At 29.9% G+C, this 19,475-nt stretch overlaps 8 non-coding genes across 8 annotated transcripts; all 8 read left to right on the forward strand.

The window, feature by feature from the left end:
- The first annotated feature begins 1,157 nt into the window (after positions 1-1,157).
- On the forward strand, positions 1,158-1,229 carry TRNAQ-CUG (transfer RNA glutamine (anticodon CUG)). Its single transcript has one exon. It is a non-coding gene; the product is annotated as a tRNA-Gln (tRNA).
- A 1,827-nt stretch (positions 1,230-3,056) lies between these two features.
- TRNAQ-CUG (transfer RNA glutamine (anticodon CUG)) lies at positions 3,057-3,128 on the forward strand. Its single transcript has one exon. It is a non-coding gene; the product is annotated as a tRNA-Gln (tRNA).
- A 1,827-nt stretch (positions 3,129-4,955) lies between these two features.
- Positions 4,956-5,027, forward strand: TRNAQ-CUG (transfer RNA glutamine (anticodon CUG)). Its single transcript has one exon. It is a non-coding gene; the product is annotated as a tRNA-Gln (tRNA).
- Positions 5,028-6,855: 1,828 nt separating this feature from the next.
- TRNAQ-CUG (transfer RNA glutamine (anticodon CUG)) lies at positions 6,856-6,927 on the forward strand. The gene has a single exon. It is a non-coding gene; the product is annotated as a tRNA-Gln (tRNA).
- Positions 6,928-8,754: 1,827 nt separating this feature from the next.
- On the forward strand, positions 8,755-8,826 carry TRNAQ-CUG (transfer RNA glutamine (anticodon CUG)). The gene has a single exon. It is a non-coding gene; the product is annotated as a tRNA-Gln (tRNA).
- Positions 8,827-14,452: 5,626 nt separating this feature from the next.
- On the forward strand, positions 14,453-14,524 carry TRNAQ-CUG (transfer RNA glutamine (anticodon CUG)). The gene has a single exon. It is a non-coding gene; the product is annotated as a tRNA-Gln (tRNA).
- A 1,828-nt stretch (positions 14,525-16,352) lies between these two features.
- TRNAQ-CUG (transfer RNA glutamine (anticodon CUG)) lies at positions 16,353-16,424 on the forward strand. Its single transcript has one exon. It is a non-coding gene; the product is annotated as a tRNA-Gln (tRNA).
- Positions 16,425-18,252: 1,828 nt separating this feature from the next.
- Positions 18,253-18,324, forward strand: TRNAQ-CUG (transfer RNA glutamine (anticodon CUG)). Its single transcript has one exon. It is a non-coding gene; the product is annotated as a tRNA-Gln (tRNA).
- The last annotated feature ends 1,151 nt before the right edge of the window (positions 18,325-19,475 follow it).

Genomic DNA, 19,475 nt, shown 5'->3' on the forward strand with positions numbered 1-19,475 from the left:
TATGAATGAGCTTTCATGGTGTACTGTTAACAATTCTGGACTCTGAAACTAATAATCTGCATATACAAATTGGTAGGTCCTAATGGTTTTATTTGTAAATACAATGTAGTACATATCTCTCTGAATGAATATTTCTGTATCTTGTAGAAATAAAGATCTTACACTCTGAGAGAAAGTTTTATATGTGTTATTAGAAGGGATATTCCATGGTGTTATGGTTAGCACTCTGTACTCTGAATCCAGTAAATTGAGTTCAAATCTCGGTGGGACCAGGTGCATTTTCGTACAAAGTTTAATTCCTTGATTGACAAAAACTTTTCTTTTTTATACATATAATACATTTTTTTTAAATTACTGATTATTGTAAAAATGTACTAAAATCTAAAAAAAGGTAGTTATAGAAATGTTTGTAATTATATGAATTTTACTGTGTAATCCAAATAAGCATTGATGTTAATATATGTATACATTTTATACAATAACTTCAATAAAATGTGTCTTCTAAGAATCTAACATTTTAGAAAAAAATGTTTAGATGTTCCCTAATGAATGTGGTTTCTTGGTGTATTGGTAACCACTCCACTCTGATCTTTGAATACAGTGATCTGTATTTAAATCTTGGTAGGTCCTATTGGTTTTTTGTAAGCACCATTCAGTTCATATCTCTCTGAGAGTACATTCTTATAAAAATATTTAGATGCTCCCTAATGGATGAGGTTTCATGGTATATTGGTAAACATTTTGGACTCTGAATCCATGATCTATATTTACATCTTGGTAGGTTCTATTGGTTTTGTTGTAAGTACAATACAGTTAATATCTCTGAGAAAGAAAATATCTATAAATTGCATAAATTAAGAATCTTACACACTGAGAGACAGGTTTATCTGTCATTTAATTCCAATAAAATGTATCCACTAAGAATCTTATACTCTGACAAAAAATGTGCATGCTACCATATGAATGAGGTTTCATTGTGTGCTGTTAACAATTCTGGACTCTGAAACCTATAATCTGTATAAAAATTTGGTAGGTCCTAATGGCTTTTTTTTGTAAATACAATGTAATACTTATCTCTCTGATTATTATTCCTGTAACTTGTAGAAAATAAGATCTCACACTCTAAGAGAAAGTTGTATATGTTGTGTTAGAAGAGAGGTTTCATGGTGTAATGGTTAGCACTCTGGGCTCTGAATCCAGCTATCCGAGTTCAAATCTCGGTGGGACCTGATGTGTTTTAGTACCTTCAGTTTAAGTTCTTGATTGACAGAAAGTCTTCTTTTTCATACATATAATAATTTTTTTAAATCACTGATTTTTGTAAATATGTACTAAAAGCTAAAAAAAGGTAGTTATAGAAATGTATGTAATTATATGAATTTTACTATATAACCCAAATAAGCGTTGATGTAAATATATGTACAATAATTGCAATAAAATGTGTCTTCTAAGAATCTAACATTTTAGAAAAAAATGTTTAGCTCTCCCTCATGAATGAAGTTTCTTGGTGTATTGGTAACCACTCGGATCTTTGAATCCAGTGATCTGTATTTAAATCTTGGTAGGTCCTATTGGTTTTTTGTAAGTACCGTTCAGTTTATATTTCTCTGAGAGTACATTCTAATAAAAACTGTTTAAATGCTTCCTCATGAATGAGGTTTCCGGGTGTATTTGTAACCATTTTGGACTCTGAATCCATGATTTGTATTTACATCTTGGTAGGTCCTATTGTTTTTTTGTAAGTATTATGCAGTTCATATCTCTGAGAAAGAAAATATCTATAAATTGCATAAATTAAGAATCATACACACTGAGAGACAGGTTTATCGGTAATATAATTCCAATAAAATGTAACCTCTAAGAACCTTACACTGTGAGAACATTTTTTACATGCCACCATATGAATGAGCTTTCATGGTGTACTGTTAACAATTCTGGACTCTGAAACTAATAATCTGTATATACAAATTGGTAGGTCCTAATGGTTTTATTTGTAAATACAATGTAGTACATATCTCTCTGAATGAATATTTCTGTATCTTGTAGAAATAAAGATCTTACACTCTGAGAGAAAGTTTTATATGTGTTATTAGAAGGGATATTCCATGGTGTTATGGTTAGCACTCTGTACTCTGAATCCAGTAAATTGAGTTCAAATCTCGGTGGGACCAGGTGCATTTTCGTACAAAGTTTAATTCCTTGATTGACAAAAACTTTTCTTTTTTATACATGTAATACATTTTTTAAAATTACTGATTATTGTAAAAATGTACTAAAATCTAAAAAAAAGGTAGTTATAGAAATGTTTGTAATTATATGAATTTTACTGTGTAATCCAAATAAGCATTGATGTTAATATATGTATACATTTTATACAATAACTTCAATAAAATGTGTCTTCTAAGAATCTAACATTTTAGAAAAAAATGTTTAGATGTTCCCTAATGAATGTGGTTTCTTGGTGTATTGGTAACCACTCCACTCTGATCTTTGAATACAGTGATCTGTATCTAAATCTTGGTAGGTCCTATTGGTTTTTTGTAAGCACCATTCAGTTCATATCTCTCTGAGAGTACATTCTTATAAAAATATTTAGATGCTCCCTAATGGATGAGGTTTCATGGTATATTGGTAAACATTTTGGTCTCTGAATCCATGATCTATATTTACATCTTGGTAGGTTCTATTGGTTTTGTTGTAAGTACAATACAGTTAATATCTCTGAGAAAGAAAATATCTATAAATTGCATAAATTAAGAATCTTACACACTGAGAGACAGGTTTATCTGTCATTTAATTCCAATAAAATGTATCCACTAAGAATCTTATACTCTGACAAAAAATGTACATGCTACCATATGAATGAGGTTTAATTGTGTGCTGTTAACAATTCTGGACTCTGAAACCTATAATCTGTATAAAAATTTGGTAGGTCCTAATGGCTTTTTTTTGTAAATACAATGTAATACTTATCTCTCTGATTATTATTCCTGTAACTTGTAGAAAATAAGATCTCACACTCTAAGAGAAAGTTGTATATGTTGTGTTAGAAGAGAGGTTTCATGGTGTAATGGTTAGCACTCTGGGCTCTGAATCCAGCGATCCGAGTTCAAATCTCGGTGGGACCTGATGTGTTTTAGTACCTTCAGTTTAAGTTCTTGATTGACAGAAAGTCTTCTTTTTCATACATATAATAATTTTTTTAAATCACTGATTTTTGTAAATATGTACTAAAAGCTAAAAAAAGGTAGTTATAGAAATGTATGTAATTATATGAATTTTACTATATAACCTAAATAAGCGTTGATGTAAATATATGTACAATAATTGCAATAAAATGTGTCTTCTAAGAATCTAACATTTTAGAAAAAAATGTTTAGCTCTCCCTCATGAATGAAGTTTCTTGGTGTATTGGTAACCACTCGGATCTTTGAATCCAGTGATCTGTATTTAAATCTTGGTAGGTCCTATTGGTTTTTTGTAAGTACCGTTCAGTTTATATTTCTCTGAGAGTACATTCTAATAAAAACTGTTTAAATGCTTCCTCATGAATGAGGTTTCCTGGTGTATTTGTAACCATTTTGGACTCTGAATCCATGATTTGTATTTACATCTTGGTAGGTCCTATTGTTTTTTTGTAAGTATTATGCAGTTCATATCTCTGAGAAAGAAAATATCTATAAATTGCATAAATTAAGAATCATACACACTGAGAGACAGGTTTATCGGTAATATAATTCCAATAAAATGTAACCTCTAAGAACCTTACACTGTGAGAACATTTTTTACATGCCACCATATGAATGAGCTTTCATGGTGTACTGTTCACAATTCTGGACTCTGAAACTAATAATCTGTATATACAAATTGGTAGGTCCTAATGGTTTTATTTGTAAATACAATGTAGTACATATCTCTCTGAATGAATATTTCTGTATCTTGTAGAAATAAAGATCTTACACTCTGAGAGAAAGTTTTATATGTGTTATTAGAAGGGATATTCCATGGTGTTATGGTTAGCACTCTGTACTCTGAATCCAGTAAATTGAGTTCAAATCTCGGTGGGACCAGGTGCATTTTCGTACAAAGTTTAATTCCTTGATTGACAAAAACTTTTCTTTTTTATACATATAATACATTTTTTTAAAATTACTGATTATTGTAAAAATGTACTAAAATCTAAAAAAAGGTAGTTATAGAAATGTTTGTAATTATATGAATTTTACTGTGTAATCCAAATAAGCATTGATGTTAATATATGTATACATTTTATACAATAACTTCAATAAAATGTGTCTTCTAAGAATCTAACATTTTAGAAAAAAATGTTTAGATGTTCCCTAATGAATGTGGTTTCTTGGTGTATTGGTAACCACTCCACTCTGATCTTTGAATACAGTGATCTGTATTTAAATCTTGGTAGGTCCTATTGGTTTTTTGTAAGCACCATTCAGTTCATATCTCTCTGAGAGTACATTCTTATAAAAATATTTAGATGCTCCCTAATGGATGAGGTTTCATGGTATATTGGTAAACATTTTGGACTCTGAATCCATGATCTATATTTACATCTTGGTAGGTTCTATTGGTTTTGTTGTAAGTACAATACAGTTCATATCTCTGAGAAAGAAAATATCTATAAATTGCATAAATTAAGAATCTTACACACTGAGAGACAGGTTTATCTGTCATTTAATTCCAATAAAATGTATCCACTAAGAATCTTATACTCTGACAAAAAATGTACATGCTACCATATGAATGAGGTTTAATTGTGTGCTGTTAACAATTCTGGACTCTGAAACCTATAATCTGTATAAAAATTTGGTAGGTCCTAATGGCTTTTTTTTGTAAATACAATGTAATACTTATCTCTCTGATTATTATTCCTGTAACTTGTAGAAAATAAGATCTCACACTCTAAGAGAAAGTTGTATATGTTGTGTTAGAAGAGAGGTTTCATGGTGTAATGGTTAGCACTCTGGGCTCTGAATCCAGCGATCCGAGTTCAAATCTCGGTGGGACCTGATGTGTTTTAGTACCTTCAGTTTAAGTTCTTGATTGACAGAAAGTCTTCTTTTTCATACATATAATAATTTTTTTAAATCACAGATTTTTGTAAATATGTACTAAAAGCTAAAAAAAGGTAGTTATAGAAATGTATGTAATTATATGAATTTTACTATATAACCTAAATAAGCGTTGATGTAAATATATGTACAATAATTGCAATAAAATGTGTCTTCTAAGAATCTAACATTTTAGAAAAAAATGTTTAGCTCTCCCTCATGAATGAAGTTTCTTGGTGTATTGGTAACCACTCGGATCTTTGAATCCAGTGATCTGTATTTAAATCTTGGTAGGTCCTATTGGTTTTTTGTAAGTACCGTTCAGTTTATATTTCTCTGAGAGTACATTCTAATAAAAACTGTTTAAATGCTTCCTCATGAATGAGGTTTCCTGGTGTATTTGTAACCATTTTGGACTCTGAATCCATGATTTGTATTTACATCTTGGTAGGTCCTATTGTTTTTTTGTAAGTATTATGCAGTTCATATCTCTGAGAAAGAAAATATCTATAAACTGCATAAATTAAGAATCATACACACTGAGAGACAGGTTTATCGGTAATATAATTCCAATAAAATGTAACCTCTAAGAACCTTACACTGTGAGAACATTTTTTACATGCCACCATATGAATGAGCTTTCATGGTGTACTGTTAACAATTCTGGACTCTGAAACTAATAATCTGTATATACAAATTGGTAGGTCCTAATGGTTTTATTTGTAAATACAATGTAGTACATATCTCTCTGAATGAATATTTCTGTATCTTGTAGAAATAAAGATCTTACACTCTGAGAGAAAGTTTTATATGTGTTATTAGAAGGGATATTCCATGGTGTTATGGTTAGCACTCTGTACTCTGAATCCAGTAAATTGAGTTCAAATCTCGGTGGGACCAGGTGCATTTTCGTACAAAGTTTAATTCCTTGATTGACAAAAACTTTTCTTTTTTATACATATAATACATTTTTTTTAAATTACTGATTATTGTAAAAATGTACTAAAATCTAAAAAAAAGGTAGTTATAGAAATGTTTGTAATTATATGAATTTTACTGTGTAATCCAAATAAGCATTGATGTTAATATATGTATACATTTTATACAATAACTTCAATAAAATGTGTCTTCTAAGAATCTAACATTTTAGAAAAAAATGTTTAGATGTTCCCTAATGAATGTGGTTTCTTGGTGTATTGGTAACCACTCCACTCTGATCTTTGAATACAGTGATCTGTATTTAAATCTTGGTAGGTCCTATTGGTTTTTTGTAAGCACCATTCAGTTCATATCTCTCTGAGAGTACATTCTTATAAAAATATTTAGATGCTCCCTAATGGATGAGGTTTCATGGTATATTGGTAAACATTTTGGACTCTGAATCCATGATCTATATTTACATCTTGGTAGGTTCTATTGGTTTTGTTGTAAGTACAATACAGTTAATATCTCTGAGAAAGAAAATATCTATAAATTGCATAAATTAAGAATCTTACACACTGAGAGACAGGTTTATCTGTCATTTAATTCCAATAAAATGTATCCACTAAGAATCTTATACTCTGACAAAAAATGTACATGCTACCATATGAATGAGGTTTCATTGTGTGCTGTTAACAATTCTGGACTCTGAAACCTATAATCTGTATAAAAATTTGGTAGGTCCTAATGGCTTTTTTTGGTAAATACAATGTAATACTTATCTCTCTGATTATTATTCCTGTAACTTGTAGAAAATAAGATCTCACACTCTAAGAGAAAGTTGTATATGTTGTGTTAGAAGAGAGGTTTCATGGTGTAATGGTTAGCACTCTGGGCTCTGAATCTAGCGATCCGAGTTCAAATCTCGGTGGGACCTGATGTGTTTTAGTACCTTCAGTTTAAGTTCTTGATTGACAGAAAGTCTTCTTTTTCATACATATAATAATTTTTTTAAATCACTGATTTTTGTAAATATGTACTAAAAGCTAAAAAAAGTAGTTATAGAAATGTATGTAATTATATGAATTTTACTATATAACCCAAATAAGCGTTGATGTAAATATATGTACAATAATTGCAATAAAATGTGTCTTCTAAGAATCTAACATTTTAGAAAAAAATGTTTAGCTCTCCCTCATGAATGAAGTTTCTTGGTGTATTGGTAACCACTCGGATCTTTGAATCCAGTGATCTGTATTTAAATCTTGGTAGGTCCTATTGGTTTTTTGTAAGTACCGTTCAGTTTATATTTCTCTGAGAGTACATTCTAATAAAAACTGTTTAAATGCTTCCTCATGAATGAGGTTTCCTGGTGTATTTGTAACCATTTTGGACTCTGAATCCATGATTTGTATTTACATCTTGGTAGGTCCTATTGTTTTTTTGTAAGTATTATGCAGTTCATATCTCTGAGAAAGAAAATATCTATAAATTGCATAAATTAAGAATCATACACACTGAGAGACAGGTTTATCGGTAATATAATTCCAATAAAATGTAACCTCTAAGAACCTTACACTGTGAGAACATTTTTTACATGCCACCATATGAATGAGCTTTCATGGTGTACTGTTAACAATTCTGGACTCTGAAACTAATAATCTGTATATACAAATTGGTAGGTCCTAATGGTTTTATTTGTAAATACAATGTAGTACATATCTCTCTGAATGAATATTTCTGTATCTTGTAGAAATAAAGATCTTACACTCTGAGAGAAAGTTTTATATGTGTTATTAGAAGGGATATTCCATGGTGTTATGGTTAGCACTCTGTACTCTGAATCCAGTAAATTGAGTTCAAATCTCGGTGGGACCAGGTGCATTTTCGTACAAAGTTTAATTCCTTGATTGACAAAAACTTTTCTTTTTTATACATATAATACATTTTTTTAAAATTACTGATTATTGTAAAAATGTACTAAAATCTAAAAAAAAGGTAGTTATAGAAATGTTTGTAATTATATGAATTTTACTGTGTAATCCAAATAAGCATTGATGTTAATATATGTATACATTTTATACAATAACTTCAATAAAATGTGTCTTCTAAGAATCTAACATTTTAGAAAAAAATGTTTAGATGTTCCCTAATGAATGTGGTTTCTTGGTGTATTGGTAACCACTCCACTCTGATCTTTGAATACAGTGATCTGTATTTAAATCTTGGTAGGTCCTATTGGTTTTTTGTAAGCACCATTCAGTTCATATCTCTCTGAGAGTACATTCTTATAAAAATATTTAGATGCTCCCTAATGGATGAGGTTTCATGGTATATTGGTAAACATTTTGGACTCTGAATCCATGATCTATATTTACATCTTGGTAGGTTCTATTGGTTTTGTTGTAAGTACAATACAGTTAATATCTCTGAGAAAGAAAATATCTATAAATTGCATAAATTAAGAATCTTACACACTGAGAGACAGGTTTATCTGTCATTTAATTCCAATAAAATGTATCCACTAAGAATCTTATACTCTGACAAAAAATGTACATGCTACCATATGAATGAGGTTTCATTGTGTGCTGTTAACAATTCTGGACTCTGAAACCTATAATCTGTATAAAAATTTGGTAGGTCCTAATGGCTTTTTTTGGTAAATACAATGTAATACTTATCTCTCTGATTATTATTCCTGTAACTTGTAGAAAATAAGATCTCACACTCTAAGAGAAAGTTGTATATGTTGTGTTAGAAGAGAGGTTTCATGGTGTAATGGTTAGCACTCTGGGCTCTGAATCTAGCGATCCGAGTTCAAATCTCGGTGGGACCTGATGTGTTTTAGTACCTTCAGTTTAAGTTCTTGATTGACAGAAAGTCTTCTTTTTCATACATATAATAATTTTTTTAAATCACTGATTTTTGTAAATATGTACTAAAAGCTAAAAAAAGTAGTTATAGAAATGTATGTAATTATATGAATTTTACTATATAACCCAAATAAGCGTTGATGTAAATATATGTACAATAATTGCAATAAAATGTGTCTTCTAAGAATCTAACATTTTAGAAAAAAATGTTTAGCTCTCCCTCATGAATGAAGTTTCTTGGTGTATTGGTAACCACTCGGATCTTTGAATCCAGTGATCTGTATTTAAATCTTGGTAGGTCCTATTGGTTTTTTGTAAGTACCGTTCAGTTTATATTTCTCTGAGAGTACATTCTAATAAAAACTGTTTAAATGCTTCCTCATGAATGAGGTTTCCTGGTGTATTTGTAACCATTTTGGACTCTGAATCCATGATTTGTATTTACATCTTGGTAGGTCCTATTGTTTTTTTGTAAGTATTATGCAGTTCATATCTCTGAGAAAGAAAATATCTATAAATTGCATAAATTAAGAATCATACACACTGAGAGACAGGTTTATCGGTAATATAATTCCAATAAAATGTAACCTCTAAGAACCTTACACTGTGAGAACATTTTTTACATGCCACCATATGAATGAGCTTTCATGGTGTACTGTTAACAATTCTGGACTCTGAAACTAATAATCTGTATATACAAATTGGTAGGTCCTAATGGTTTTATTTGTAAATACAATGTAGTACATATCTCTCTGAATGAATATTTCTGTATCTTGTAGAAATAAAGATCTTACACTCTGAGAGAAAGTTTTATATGTGTTATTAGAAGGGATATTCCATGGTGTTATGGTTAGCACTCTGTACTCTGAATCCAGTAAATTGAGTTCAAATCTCGGTGGGACCAGGTGCATTTTAGTACCTTCAGTTTAAGTCCTTGATTGACAAAAACTTTTCTTTTTTATACATATAATACATTTTTTTAAATTACTGATTATTGTAAAAATGTACTAAAATCTAAAAAAAAGGTAGTTATAGAAATGTTTGTAATTATATGAATTTTACTGTGTAATCCAAATAAGCATTGATGTTAATATATGTACAATAACTTCAATAAAATGTGTCTTCGAAGAATCTAACATTTTAGAAAAAAATGTTTAGATGTTCCCTAATGAATGTGGTTTCTTGGTGTATTGGTAACCACTCCACTCTGATCTTTGAATACAGTGATCTGTATTTAAATCTTGGTAGGTCCTATTGGTTTTTTGTAAGTACCATTCAGTTCATATCTCTCTGAGAGTACATTCTTATAAAAATATTTAGATGCTCCCTAATGGATGAGGTTTCATGGTATATTGGTAAACATTTTGGACTCTGAATCCATGATCTATATTTACATCTTGGTAGGTTCTATTGGTTTTGTTGTAAGTACAATACAGTTAATATCTCTGAGAAAGAAAATATCTCTAAATTGCAAAATTAAGAATCTTACACACTGAGAGACAGGTTTATCTGTCATTTAATTCCAATAAAATGTATCCACTAAGAATCTTATACTCTGACAAAAAATGTACATGCTACCATATGAATGAGGTTTCATTGTGTGCTGTTAACAATTCTGGACTCTGAAACCTATAATCTGTATCAAAATTTGGTAGGTCCTAATGGCTTTTTTTCTGTAAATACAATGTAATACTTATCTCTCTGATTATTATTCCTGTAACTTGTAGAAAATAAGATCTCACACTCTAAGAGAAAGTTGTATACGTTGTGTTAGAAGAGAAGTTTCATGGTGTAATGGTTAGCACTCTGGGCTCTGAATCCAGCGATCTGAGTTCAAATCTCGGTGGGACCTGATGTGTTTTAGTACCTTCAGTTTAAGTTCTTGATTGACAGAAAGTCTTCTTTTTCATACATATAATAATTTTTTTAATCACTGATTTTTGTAAATATGTACTAAAAGCTAAAAAAAAGGTAGTTATAGAAATGTATGTAATTATATGAATTTTACTATATAACCCAAATAAGCGTTGATGTAAATATATGTACAATAATTGCAATAAAATGTGTCTTCTAAGAATCTAACATTTTAGAAAAAAATGTTTAGCTCTCCCTCATGAATGAAGTTTCTTGGTGTATTGGTAACCACTCGGATCTTTGAATGCAGTGATCTGTATTTAAATCTTGGTAGGTCCTATTGGTTTTTTGTAAGTACCGTTCAGTTTATATTTCTCTGAGAGTACATTCTAATAAAAACTGATTAAATGCTTCCTCATGAATGAGGTTTCCTGGTGTATTTGTAACCATTTTGGACTCTGAATCCATGATTTGTATTTACATCTTGGTAGGTCCTATTGTTTTTTTGTAAGTATTATGCAGTTCATATCTCTGAGAAAGAAAATATCTATAAATTGCATAAATTAAGAATCATACACACTGAGAGACAGGTTTATCGGTAATATAATTCCAATAAAATGTAACCTCTAAGAATCAAGAATCTTACACTGTGAGAACATTTTTTACATGCCACCATATGAATGAGCTTTCATGGTGTACTGTTAACAATTCTGGACTCTGAAACTAATAATCTGTATATACAAATTGGTAGGTCCTAATGGTTTTATTTGTAAATACAATGTAGTACATATCTCTCTGAATGAATATTTCTGTATCTTGTAGAAATAAAGATCTTACACTCTGAGAGAAAGTTTTATATGTGTTATTAGAAGGGATATTCCATGGTGTTATGGTTAGCACTCTGTACTCTGAATCCAGTAAATTGAGTTCAAATCTCGGTGGGACCAGGTGCATTTTAGTACAAAGTTTAATTCCTTGATTGACAAAAACTTTTCTTTTTTATACATATATTACATTTTTTTAAAATTACTGATTATTGTAAAAATGTACTAAAATCTAAAAAAAAGGTAGTTATAGAAATGTTTGTAATTATATGAATTTTACTGTGTAATCCAAATAAGCATTGATGTTAATATATGTATACATTTTATACAATAACTTCAATAAAATGTGTCTTCTAAGAATCTAACATTTTAGAAAAAAATGTTTAGATGTTCCCTAATGAATGTGGTTTCTTGGTGTATTGGTAACCACTCCACTCTGATCTTTGAATACAGTGATCTGTATTTAAATCTTGGTAGGTCCTATTGGTTTTTTGTAAGTACCATTCAGTTCATATCTCTCTGAGAGTACATTCTTATAAAAATATTTAGATGCTCCCTAATGGATGAGGTTTCATGGTATATTGGTAAACATTTTGGACTCTGAATCCATGATCTATATTTACATCTTGGTAGGTTCTATTGGTTTTGTTGTAAGTACAATACAGTTAATATCTCTGAGAAAGAAAATATCTATAAATTGCATAAATTAAGAATCTTACACACTGAGAGACAGGTTTATCTGTCATTTAATTCCAATAAAATGTATCCACTAAGAATCTTATACTCTGACAAAAAATGTACATGCTACCATATGAATGAGGTTTCATTGTGTACTGTTAACAATTCTGGACTCTGAAACCTATAATCTGTATAAAAATTTGGTAGGTCCTAATGGCTTTTTTTTGTAAATACAATGTAATACTTATCTCTCTGATTATTATTCCTGTAACTTGTAGAAAATAAGATCTCACACTCTAAGAGAAAGTTGTATATGCTGTGTTAGAAGAGAGGTTTCATGGTGTAATGGTTAGCACTCTGGGCTCTAAATCCAGCGATCCGAGTTCAAATCTCGGTGGGACCTGATGTGTTTTAGTACCTTCAGTTTAAGTTCTTGATTGACAGAACGTCTTCTTTTTCATACATATAATAATTTTTTTAAATCACTGATTTTTGTAAATATGTACTAAAAGCTAAAAAAAGGTAGTTATAGAAATGTATGTAATTATATGAATTTTACTATATAACCCAAATAAGCGTTGATGTAAATATATGTACAATAATTGCAATAAAATGTGTCTTCTAAGAATCTAACATTTTAGAAAAAAATGTTTAGCTCTCCCTCATGAATGAAGTTTCTTGGTGTATTGGTAACCACTCGGATCTTTGAATCCAGTGATCTGTATTTAAATCTTGGTAGGTCCTATTGGTTTTTTGTAAGTACCGTTCAGTTTATATTTCTCTGAGAGTACATTCTAATAAAAACTGTTTAAATGCTTCCTCATGAATGAGGTTTCCTGGTGTATTTGTAACCATTTTGGACTCTGAATCCATGATTTGTATTTACATCTTGGTAGGTCCTATTGTTTTTTTGTAAGTATTATGCAGTTCATATCTCTGAGAAAGAAAATATCTATAAATTGCATAAATTAAGAATCATACACACTGAGAGACAGGTTTATCGGTAATATAATTCCAATAAAATGTAACCTCTAAGAACCTTACACTGTGACAACATTTTTTACATGCCACCATATGAATGAGCTTTCATGGTTTACTGTTAACAATTCTGGACTCTGAAACTAATAATCTGTATATACAAATTGGTAGGTCCTAATGGTTTTATTTGTAAATACAATGTAGTACATATCTCTCTGAATGAATATTTCTGTATCTTGTAGAAATAAAGATCTTACACTCTGAGAGAAAGTTTTATATGTGTTATTAGAAGGGATATTCCATGGTGTTATGGTTAGCACTCTGTACTCTGAATCCAGTAAATTGAGTTCAAATCTCGGTGGGACCCGGTGCATTTTCGTACAAAGTTTAATTCCTTGATTGACAAAAACTTTTCTTTTTTATACATATAATACATTTTTTTTTAAAATTACTGATTATTGTAAAAATGTACTAAAATCTAAAAAAAAGGTAGTTATAGAAATGTTTGTAATTATATGAATTTTACTGTGTAATCCAAATAAGCATTGATGTTAATATATGTATACATTTTATACAATAACTTCAATAAAATGTGTCTTCTAAGAATCTAACATTTTAGAAAAAAATGTTTAGATGTTCCCTAATGAATGTGGTTTCTTGGTGTATTGGTAACCACTCCACTCTGATCTTTGAATACAGTGATCTGTATTTAAATCTTGGTAGGTCCTATTGGTTTTTTGTAAGTACCATTCAGTTCATATCTCTCTGAGAGTACATTCTTATAAAAATATTTAGATGCTCCCTAATGGATGAGGTTTCATGGTATATTGGTAAACATTTTGGACTCTGAATCCATGATCTATATTTACATATTGGTAGGTTCTATTGGTTTTGTTGTAAGTACAATACAGTTAATATCTCTGAGAAAGAAAATATCTATAAATTGCATAAATTAAGAATCTTACACACTGAGAGACAGGTTTATCTGTCATTTAATTCCAATAAAATGTATCCACTAAGAATCTTATACTCTGACAAAAAATGTACATGCTACCATATGAATGAGGTTTCATTGTGTACTGTTAACAATTCAGGACTCTGAAACCTATAATCTGTATAAAAATTTGGTAGGTCCTAATGGCTTTTTTTTGTAAATACAATGTAATACTTATCTCTCTGATTATTATTCCTGTAACTTGTAGAAAATAAGATCTCACACTCTAAGAGAAAGTTGTATATGTTGTGTTAGAAGAGAGGTTTCATGGTGTAATGGTTAGCACTCTGGGCTCTGAATCCAGCGATCTGAGTTCAAATCTCGGTGGGACCTGATGTGTTTTAGTACCTTCAGTTTAAGTTCTTGATTGACAGAAAGTCTTCTTTTTCATACATATAATAATTTTTTTAATCACTGATTTTTGTAAATATGTACTAAAAGCTAAAAAAAAGGTAGTTATAGAAATGTATGTAATTATATGAATTTTACTATATAACCCAAATAAGCGTTGATGTAAATATATGTACAATAATTGCAATAAAATGTGTCTTCTAAGAATCTAACATTTTAGAAAAAAATGTTTAGCTCTCCCTCATGAATGAAGTTTCTTGGTGTATTGGTAACCACTCGGATCTTTGAATGCAGTGATCTGTATTTAAATCTTGGTAGGTCCTATTGGTTTTTTGTAAGTACCGTTCAGTTTATATTTCTCTGAGAGTACATTCTAATAAAAACTGTTTAAATGCTTCCTCATGAATGAGGTTTCCTGGTGTATTTGTAACCATTTTGGACTCTGAATCCATGATTTGTATTTACATCTTGGTAGGTCCTATTGTTTTTTTGTAAGTATTATGCAGTTCATATCTCTGAGAAAGAAAATATCTATAAATTGCATAAATTAAGAATCATACACACTGAGAGACAGGTTTATCGGTAATATAATTCCAATAAAATGTAACCTCTAAGAATCTTACACTGTGAGAACATTTTTTACATGCCACCATATGAATGAGCTTTCATGGTGTACTGTTAACAATTCTGGACTCTGAAACTAATAATCTGTATATACAAATTGGTAGGTCCTAATGGTTTTATTTGTAAATACAATGTAGTACATATCTCTCTGAATGAATATTTCTGTATCTTGTAGAAATAAAGATCTTACACTCTGAGAGAAAGTTTTATATGTGTTATTAGAAGGGATATTCCATGGTGTTATGGTTAGCACTCTGTACTCTGAATCCAGTAAATTGAGTTCAAATCTCGGTGGGACCAGGTGCATTTTAGTACAAAGTTTAATTCCTTGATTGACAAAAACTTTTCTTTTTTATACATATATTACATTTTTTTAAAATTACTGATTATTGTAAAAATGTACTAAAATCTAAAAAAAAGGTAGTTATAGAAATGTTTGTAATTATATGAATTTTACTGTGTAATCCAAATAAGCATTGATGTTAATATATGTATACATTTTATACAATAACTTCAATAAAATGTGTCTTCTAAGAATCTAACATTTTAGAAAAAAATGTTTAGATGTTCCCTAATGAATGTGGTTTCTTGGTGTATTGGTAACCACTCCACTCTGATCTTTGAATACAGTGATCTGTATTTAAATCTTGGTAGGTCCTATTGGTTTTTTGTAAGTACCATTCAGTTCATATCTCTCTGAGAGTACATTCTTATAAAAATATTTAGATGCTCCCTAATGGATGAGGTTTCATGGTATATTGGTAAACATTTTGGACTCTGAATCCATGATCTATATTTACATATTGGTAGGTTCTATTGGTTTTGTTGTAAGTACAATACAGTTAATATCTCTGAGAAAGAAAATATCTATAAATTGCATAAATTAAGAATCTTACACACTGAGAGACAGGTTTATCTGTCATTTAATTCCAATAAAATGTATCCACTAAGAATCTTATACTCTGACAAAAAATGTACATGCTACCATATGAATGAGGTTTCATTGTGTACTGTTAACAATTCTGGACTCTGAAACCTATAATCTGTATAAAAATTTGGTAGGTCCTAATGGCTTTTTTTTGTAAATACAATGTAATACTTATCTCTCTGATTATTATTCCTGTAACTTGTAGAAAATAAGATCTCACACTCTAAGAGAAAGTTGTATATGCTGTGTTAGAAGAGAGGTTTCATGGTGTAATGGTTAGCACTCTGGGCTCTGAATCCAGCGATCCGAGTTCAAATCTCGGTGGGACCTGATGTGTTTTAGTACCTTCAGTTTAAGTTCTTGATTGACAGAACGTCTTCTTTTTCATACATATAATAATTTTTTTAAATCACTGATTTTTGTAAATATGTACTAAAAGCTAAAAAAAGGTAGTTATAGAAATGTATGTAATTATATGAATTTTACTATATAACCCAAATAAGCGTTGATGTAAATATATGTACAATAATTGCAATAAAATGTGTCTTCTAAGAATCTAACATTTTAGAAAAAAATGTTTAGCTCTCCCTCATGAATGAAGTTTCTTGGTGTATTGGTAACCACTCGGATCTTTGAATCCAGTGATCTGTATTTAAATCTTGGTAGGTCCTATTGGTTTTTTGTAAGTACCGTTCAGTTTATATTTCTCTGAGAGTACATTCTAATAAAAACTGTTTAAATGCTTCCTCATGAATGAGGTTTCCTGGTGTATTTGTAACCATTTTGGACTCTGAATCCATGATTTGTATTTACATCTTGGTAGGTCCTATTGTTTTTTTGTAAGTATTATGCAGTTCATATCTCTGAGAAAGAAAATATCTATAAATTGCATAAATTAAGAATCATACACACTGAGAGACAGGTTTATCGGTAATATAATTCCAATAAAATGTAACCTCTAAGAACCTTACACTGTGACAACATTTTTTACATGCCACCATATGAATGAGCTTTCATGGTTTACTGTTAACAATTCTGGACTCTGAAACTAATAATCTGTATATACAAATTGGTAGGTCCTAATGGTTTTATTTGTAAATACAATGTAGTACATATCTCTCTGAATGAATATTTCTGTATCTTGTAGAAATAAAGATCTTACACTCTGAGAGAAAGTTTTATATGTGTTATTAGAAGGGATATTCCATGGTGTTATGGTTAGCACTCTGTACTCTGAATCCAGTAAATTGAGTTCAAATCTCGGTGGGACCAGGTGCATTTTCGTACAAAGTTTAATTCCTTGATTGACAAAAACTTTTCTTTTTTATACATATAATACATTTTTTTTAAATTACTGATTATTGTAAAAATGTACTAAAATCTAAAAAAAAGGTAGTTATAGAAATGTTTGTAATTATATGAATTTTACTGTGTAATCCAAATAAGCATTGATGTTAATATATGTATACATTTTATACAATAACTTCAATAAAATGTGTCTTCTAAGAATCTAACATTTTAGAAAAAAATGTTTAGATGTTCCCTAATGAATGTGGTTTCTTGGTGTATTGGTAACCACTCCACTCTGATCTTTGAATACAGTGATCTGTATTTAAATCTTGGTAGGTCCTATTGGTTTTTTGTAAGTACCATTCAGTTCATATCTCTCTGAGAGTACATTCTTATAAAAATATTTAGATGCTCCCTAATGGATGAGGTTTCATGGTATATTGGTAAACATTTTGGACTCTGAATCCATGATCTATATTTACATATTGGTAGGTTCTATTGGTTTTGTTGTAAGTACAATACAGTTAATATCTCTGAGAAAGAAAATATCTATAAATTGCATAAATTAAGAATCTTACACACTGAGAGACAGGTTTATCTGTCATTTAATTCCAATAAAATGTATCCACTAAGAATCTTATACTCTGACAAAAAATGTACATGCTACCATATGAATGAGGTTTCATTGTGTACTGTTAACAATTCTGGACTCTGAAACCTATAATCTGTATAAAAATTTGGTAGGTCCTAATGGCTTTTTTTTGTAAATACAATGTAATACTTATCTCTCTGATTATTATTCCTGTAACTTGTAGAAAATAAGATCTCACACTCTAAGAGAAAGTTGTATATGTTGTGTTAGAAGAGAGGTTTCATGGTGTAATGGTTAGCACTCTGGGCTCTGAATCCAGCGATCAGAGTTCAAATCTCGGTGGGACCTGATGTGTTTTAGTACCTTCAGTTTAAGTTCTTGATTGACAGAACGTCTTCTTTTTCATACATATAATAATTTTTTTAAATCACTGATTTTTGTAAATATGTACTAAAAGCTAAAAAAAGGTAGTTATAGAAATGTATGTAATTATATGAATTTTACTATATAACCCAAATAAGCGTTGATGTAAATATATGTACAATAATTGCAATAAAATGTGTCTTCTAAGAATCTAACATTTTAGAAAAAAATGTTTAGCTCTCCCTCATGAATGAAGTTTCTTGGTGTATTGGTAACCACTCGGATCTTTGAATCCAGTGATCTGTATTTAAATCTTGGTAGGTCCTATTGGTTTTTTGTAAGTACCATTCAGTTTATATTTCTCTGAGAGTACATTCTAATAAAAACTGTTTAAATGCTTCCTCATGAATGAGGTTTCCTGGTGTATTTGTAACCATTTTGGACTCTGAATCCATGATTTGTATTTACATCTTGGTAGGTCCTATTGTTTTTTTGTAAGTATTATGCAGTTCATATCTCTGAGAAAGAAAATATCTATAAATTGCATAAATTAAGAATCATACACACTGAGAGACAGGTTTATCGGTAATATAATTCCAATAAAATGTAACCTCTAAGAACCTTACACTGTGAGAACATTTTTTACATGCCACCATATGAATGAGCTTTCATGGTGTACTGTTAACAATTCTGGACTCTGAAACTAATAATCTGTATATACAAATTGGTAGGTCCTAATGGTTTTATTTGTAAATACAATGTAGTACATATCTCTCTGAATGAATATTTCTGTATCTTGTAGAAATAAAGATCTTACACTCTGAGAGAAAGTTTTATATGTGTTATTAGAAGGGAGATTCCATGGTGTTATGGTTAGCACTCTGTACTCTGAAACCAGTAAATTGAGTTCAAATCTCGGTGGGACCAGGTGCATTTTCGTACAAAGTTTAATTCCTTGATTGACAAAAACTTTTCTTTTTTATACATATAATACATTTTTTTAAAATTACTGATTATTGTAAAAATGTACTAAAATCTAAAAAAAAGGTAGTTATAGAAATGTTTGTAATTATATGAATTTTACTGTGTAATCCAAATAAGCATTGATGTTAATATATGTATACATTTTATACAAT

The sequence above is a fragment of the Pseudophryne corroboree genome, chromosome 11 (genome assembly GCF_028390025.1).
Source record: "Pseudophryne corroboree isolate aPseCor3 chromosome 11, aPseCor3.hap2, whole genome shotgun sequence".
NCBI lineage: Eukaryota > Metazoa > Chordata > Amphibia > Anura > Myobatrachidae > Pseudophryne > Pseudophryne corroboree.